This window comes from Coenobita brevimanus, chromosome 30, assembly GCF_032717465.1.
Source record: "Coenobita brevimanus isolate Jiangsu-jjx chromosome 30, ASM3271746v2, whole genome shotgun sequence".
NCBI classification, from domain to species: domain Eukaryota; kingdom Metazoa; phylum Arthropoda; class Malacostraca; order Decapoda; family Coenobitidae; genus Coenobita; species Coenobita brevimanus.
Genome location: NC_136983.1, coordinates 26,022,779 through 26,029,935, shown reverse-complemented (window position 1 = coordinate 26,029,935; position 7,157 = coordinate 26,022,779). Strand labels below are relative to the sequence as shown.

Below are 7,157 nucleotides of genomic sequence, written 5' to 3'. Positions count from 1 at the left end.
TGATTCTTTTTTTAGTGATGGCGACGGCTTTTTTAGGTTATGTTTTACCGTGAGGTCAAATGTCTTTTTGAGGTGCGACTGTGATTACTAATTTGTTTTCAGCAATTCCTTATATTGGTACTTCTTTGGTTCAGTGGATTTGAGGTGGATTTGCTGTGGAAAATGCTACTTTAACTCGTTTTTTCACTTTTCATTTTTTGTTTCCATTTGTTATTGCTGCTGCGACTTTGGTTCATATCTTGTTTCTTCATCAGGCTGGGGCGAATAATCCTTTGGGTGTTTTAAGGCAAGTGGATAATTCCTTTCCATCCTTATTTCACTTTCAAGGATATTGTTGGGTTTTTGGTTATGTTAATGGCCCTTGTGTTGCTTACTTTGCTTCATCCTTATCTTTTAGGGGATCCAGACAATTTTATTCCTGCAAATCCTTTGGTAACTCCGGCTCATATTCAGCCGGAGTGGTATTTTTTATTTGCTTATGCGATCTTGCGATCTATTCCTAATAAGTTGGGGGGTGTAATTGCTCTGTTGCTCTCAGTGGCAATTCTAATAATTCTTCCTTTTACTCATTTCTCGAAATTTCGAAGTCTTAGATTTTATCCGTTAAATCAAGTTTTGTTTTGGTTTTTGGTTTCTACAGTTGTTTTATTAACTTGAATTGGGGCTCGTCCTGTTGAAGATCCTTACATTATTACGGGTCAGGTTTTAACGATTTCTTATTTTAGGTTTTATTTGGTTATACCTTTGGCAGCAATGTGGTGAGATAAAATGTTAGATTGGTTGCTTAGTTTAAAAGAAAACAAGTGTTTTGAAAGCATTAGATAAGATTGGTTCTTAGTAATCTTAGGGAGAAGGTGTTTACCTTGTCTTTAATTCCCAAAACTAAAATTTTTATTAAACTACTCCCTAGTTAGATTATTAAAGAAAAGCAAAATAGTTTAACTCCTATAAAAAAGATTAGGTAGTTAAGGGAAACTGGAAGGAATCTTTTTCAGGCTAAGTATATCAGCTTGTCGTATCGTAACCGTGGTAGAGTTCCTCGGACTCAGATGAAAACGAAAGCTATGAAAACTAATTTGAAATAAAATAGTAGGCTACATGGATTGGCTCCTAGGAAAATTAATACGAATAGTATTCTTATAAATAAAATTCTTGCGTATTCAGCTATGAAAATTAAAGCAAATCCTCCTCTTCTGTATTCGGTATTAAATCCCGAGACTAGTTCTGATTCACCTTCGGCAAAATCAAACGGGGTTCGGTTTGTTTCTGCTAGACAGGAGGCTAGTCATATTAGGGATAGGGGGAGTGTGAATCAAATTATTCAAATGTCTTTTTGGAATCGAGTGAAAAGTTCTATATTGAATCCGCCAATTAAAAAGATAAAGGATAAGAGAATGAGAGCAAGTCTGACTTCGTATGAAATTGTTTGGGCTACGGCTCGAAGTCTTCCAAGCATTGAGTATTTACAGTTTGAAGCTCACCCGGCTCTTATAGTTGAATAGACTCCTAGACTCAGACAGCATAAAAAAAATAAAACTCCTGTGTTAAAATTTACTAGTCCGGTTTGATAAGGTAAAATAGCTCAGACTAGGAGAGAAATAAATAGCCTGAATACGGGAGATAGGTAATATGGTAAAAAGTTGGATATAGCTGGCATTGTTTGTTCTTTGGTGAATAATTTTATGGCGTCGGCAAATGGTTGGAGTAGCCCTAGGAATCCTACGATATTGGGTCCTTTACGAATTTGATTATAACCTAGAATTTTTCGTTCTAAAAGTGTTACAAAAGCAACTCCAATTAAAACGCAGATAATTAAGACTAGGTAGTTTACAACGATAACTGCGAACACAAATCAATGAAGGCCGCATACAACTTCTTTCCCTTCTCTAGAAACTTTTCCACTAAAGATCTAAGAATAAATATCTGATATACACCTCTTCCCTTCCTGAAACCTCCCTGTTCTTCTCCAACTAATTCCTCCGTTATTTCCCTAACTCTGTCAATAAGTATCCTACCATATACTTTTCCTATTGCACTAACAAGACAAATGCCTGTATGATTAACACACTTCTTTTTCCCCTTTTCCTTTGTACAGGGAAAAAATTATACTTGACTTCCAATGCTCCGCGACACTACCTTCCTCTCAGGTCAATCTGCACATCTTCCACATCCATTCTACTACTATCTATCCCACAACTTCATCATTTCACCAGACACTCCATTCATTCCTAGGGCTTTCCTCATTTTGACTTTCTTCATTGCTTCCACAACATTTCATCCTACTGATTTCTTCCTCTCTTCTCACATCCCTCCTTCTTCCAGGCATCCCCAGCCACTTATACTCTCATTACGTTCATTCTCTATGTTCAACAATAATTAAAGTGGTCCTCCCATCTGCTCACTTTTTCTCCCTTCTCCACTAGTAATCTACCATTTTTATCATTCACTCCCCAACTGACTTCTTTGGCACCCTGTCTGACTCTCTTTACCTCTTTCCTGAACATATTCTTACATTCCCTTTACTTTACACTCAAGTTCCTTCCAAATTCCTCATCCACTCTCTTCTTACCCTCGCTTACTAATCTTTTCACCTCTCTCTACCTATCTGTATACAACTTTCTCTTCCATCTATCAACTTCTTCCACGCCCCTGTTTCTCAGCCATTCAATAAATGCTTTCCTCTTTTGTGCCACAACCTCTCTCACCTCCTCATTCCACCATGCTGCTCCCTGCACCCCCTTTCGTCTTCTCTTCACCCCACACACCACCTCACATGCTGCACACATTTCTTTTGTGAATATCTTGCACACACCTTCCACGTCCCCCATCTGCTCCAATCTATATTTACCCAATCGCTCCTCCACTTCCCTCTTATACTTATGCATACATACGTAGATACATACATATATACATACATACATATATATATATATATATATATATATATATATATATATATATATATATATATATATATATAGATAGATAGATAGATAGATAGATAGATAGATATAGATAGATAGATAGATAGATAGATAGATAGATATAGATAGATAGATAGATAGATATAGATAGATAGATAGATAGATAGATAGATAGATATATACTGTATATATATATACTGTATATATATATATATATATATATATATATATATATATATATCTTTCACCATCTAATCCTGTGTTACCCCATGAGGAGCGTAGGAACCCGGGGTCAGACAAGTTGCTCCTGACATTTAGGATGAGAGTGACCCGCCTCACAACCCCTGAGTAGCATTACGTGAGCAATAATCCCCAACCACACCCTGGATATAAATCTTCACCGGCTCAATCCGATTTTAGTGCCATAATTACCCACTACACCACCAGACGCCAAAATTTAGTTATAGGGTTACCACCCAGCGTAGTAAATGGATTCCTGGTGTACAGGAATCCATTTACTCAGTGTTGAGTCACCCACAAGCAGAAGGAAGAGGAAAGAATGAAGGAAAGAAAGACAGAAGAGGGAGTGGAAAGTCACCCATAGGCAGAAGGACGAGGAAAGAATGAAGGAAAGAGGACAGAAGAGCATTGAAAGAAAGATGGATGGAGGAGAGGAAAGGGCAGACACCTGAGAGCAGCACTACATTGAGTGAGTGGATGATGAGCACCTCCACCTACCAATATATATATATATATATATATATATATATATATATATATATATATATATATATATATATATATATATATATATATTTATTTATTTATTTATTTATATATAAGTTGAAAATTAAATAATGTAATTTAATGCTCTCTATAAAAGAAAATACTCAAGTTTCAAAATTATTTAAATCAATAGCACAAGTTAAGGTTACAAATTATAATTTAAAATGTACCTTGTTTCATTGTCCTACATGTGTTTCATTTATCTGGAAAGGAGGCTTGAGCTAAGTCTATCATACGTCTAATGTATTTGGTCCCCATTCAAAGCAACTGATACCACCCCCATGGCCTTTGCTAAGTAAGAGGCCATTTATAGACTCTGTGTTCAGTTTGTTTCTAATGTGTTTTTATCAGTTTTACTTGGGAGAAAATTCTCACTACTGTGCTGAAGAGTGTAGGAGCACCAGCAAACTTAACATAGAATTTGACAAGTGGGGAAACAAAGATGTTCCATCAATACTCTTCATATTTCTATTAACTGAACACCAAATTTCGGTGGGATTTTCAGAAGCACTCAGTTTTGTGGTCGGTGGGGGCGCCCATCATCCACCCACTTAGTGCACTGCTACTATTTTAGGGTAGCTCTACACTGAGTGGCAAGTCAAATGATAGCCTGTAAAACAGGAAAACATTTACAATGTTGGGCGGTAACACTATAACCAACCAACACGTGCTCCCTACGTGACAACAAGTGGGTTGGCGGATGGTTAGTGTCCCTCCCCGGAAAACAACTAACTAAAAATACGAACAAGAAGCCTCGGACCAGGACGGACCAAAAGGTGACGACTAAAGACCGAACAAAGGACATGGTGCGGATAGCTACATGGAATGTAAGGGGTGCAAATGAAGAAGTGAAAGAAAGAGAGATTGTGCAGGTGCTTGACTGTGCGAAAGTATATGTATGTGAATTAACTGATACTAAATGGTGAAGTGAGTGTGAGAGAATGGGAGTATGGATGGGGTATATGTGCGGCAGTAGGTGAGAATGAGAGGGCAAAAGGAGGAGTGTGTATTGTTGTGAGTAACAGATGGAAGAAGAATATACGAGAGTATGAATCAGTTGATTCAAGGATTGTGTGGGTAAGATTGAAAGTTGGACCACTAATGCGGGGGATTGTGTGCGTCTATGCGCCAAGGCAAGATCATGGAAGTAGAGTAAGAGAAGAGTTCTGGACAAATGTGGAAGCGTGCATGGAAAAGTTGAAAGTAATGAGAGAGTGTTTTTGATTGGTGATGTGAATGGAAAAGTAGGGAATGTGAAGGTGGATGGAGTAGTCGGTGAGTGGGGTGTGCCTGCAGAGATAGATGAGAAAGACAGTGTTTTAGAGGACATTTGTGCTGGGAGGAGGTTGGTGATAGCCAATACCCTCTTCAGGCTCAAAATGATCCATAGGTATACGTGGTCAGTGATGTGAGAGGTAGATGGTGAACTGAATGAATGAGAGGCAATGATTGATTATCTGTGCGATGAAAGGATGAGAAGGTGTGTAATGGATGCAGGAGTATATAGAGGTTGGGGAAGTGGACTTTCGAAGTACAAATGAAATGGAGAAACAGAAGAAGGGAAGGACATGAGGAAGTAGTTCATATATATATATATATATATAATATATATATATATATATATATATATATATATATATATATATATATATATATATATATATATATATATATATATATATATATATATATATATATATCGGCATTATATAAATAAATGTTACTTGAAGAGGCAAGTATTATCTATAAATTCGTAAATTCTGTAGTGTAGAAACAGTCTCCAGTGACAGCCGTATAATGTGTGGAAAGGAGACACTATAGTACGGCTGCGTAGCTTTAGCGTTTAAGTATAATTAACTGCCCAGTTGCTCTTATATTATATTTTTATGAAAGAAAAATTGGGTACATTTTGAATACTTGTTAAGTATATATGGACACTTTTTTTTTACATTTTCGATACGGTTTGGATACATTTCTATTTTTCGTACTGGGAACACTGAAGTAACATGGGATTTAAAAGGGGAATGTAAGTGCTGTGTAACCAACATTGTTTTTAACCGGGAAGACGAGGAGGAAATTGGAAAACAGAGAGTACTTTTATACTTACAGAAGGTCGCTGAAGAGTCATATCGTCCTGACATCGATGAGAAAAGTAAAATGCACACTGACAGAGGAAAAAAATGTATTTCCAGAAGGATTCACTGACTACTGTCGCCCTTTTCAAAAATATACCAGCGATGATAATTATTAGTACACTGGTTACCAACACGTTTATAATTATACTAGTTGGCTATACCACATCTCACCAGCCCTACGTAACATGACATTACTTGACGCTCTCACCACATTGTCCAAGTCCTGAGTTTGGGATTACTACTCTTGGCAAGAGGAATCCATTCATTATTGAGTCAGTCGGCCTTCACTAAAGATGAATGTGTTTACACAATAGACTAACTAATGGGAAGATTACTGTCAAGGGCCAGTATTTTCCAAAGTTCCTAAATCATTAGGAATACTCCTAAGCCCTCATGAATGCTCTTAAATTTGGTAGATATCCTAAGAGCTCTTTATGAAAGTTCGCAAACCTTGTGACTTTTCACATTTCGGGGTCTCAGTTAAGAGTGGTGGGCAGCTGTCATAAAAACTTAGTCTCTCACAAGCGCAATGGGAGGCAAGAAAGGCCACCAACAACTCCGGATCCGTCGCCCACCCAATTTTCACCCTCGCAGCCATTTTTGATATGTACACTGGTTAAACACACACACACACACACACACACACACACACACACACACACACACACACACACACGTATAAACTGGACTGTTCAGCCATCATGTATGTAACACCTCAACAAATATATATCATCGTAAGTAGCAGCAGCAGTCATTGCAAGTCCACTGCTGAACAAAGGTCTCCCCCAAGCTTCTCTACCAATTCCTTGACTAAGATATACTCTGCCATATTTTGCATCTCTCCACCTCCTTTCTGGCCTTTTTCTGCCACGTTTACAATCTCTTGGAGCCCAGTCACTCAGTCACTTGCTAAACCGGTTATCCCGTATTCTTGCTACATGACCTGCCCACCTCCAAATCGTTTATTTAATAGCTTCCATAATGTCTTTGACTTTTGTCTGCTCATTCACCCATGTTGACATCTGTTAGATACATTTCATTTCATACACACTGGCAAGCTACATTTCGTGATGTCTCTATGTTTTCTGAAAGCTTTCCACCCAATTGTAATACATTTTGTATTTCTCTATCATGGTCTCTCCTTTGATTTAGTATTTGCCCCGAGTAATAATGTATTCCTCGACGTCTTGAAGAATTTCTTCATTTATTTGAATGATGCTGTTTGGTGTATTTGGATCAAACATTAGTTTTACTCCTCTTCATCTTAGCCTTACTTTAACAATTTCTCTTTTTAGTTCATTTAACATTTCTT

The 7,157-nt window shown here is 37.4% G+C and overlaps 1 pseudogene; it reads right to left on the bottom strand.

Moving 5' to 3' along the window:
* Positions 1-950: 950 nt before the first annotated feature.
* LOC145395262 (NADH-ubiquinone oxidoreductase chain 1 pseudogene) lies at positions 951-1,852 on the bottom strand (annotated as a pseudogene).
* Positions 1,853-7,157: the final 5,305 nt, after the last annotated feature.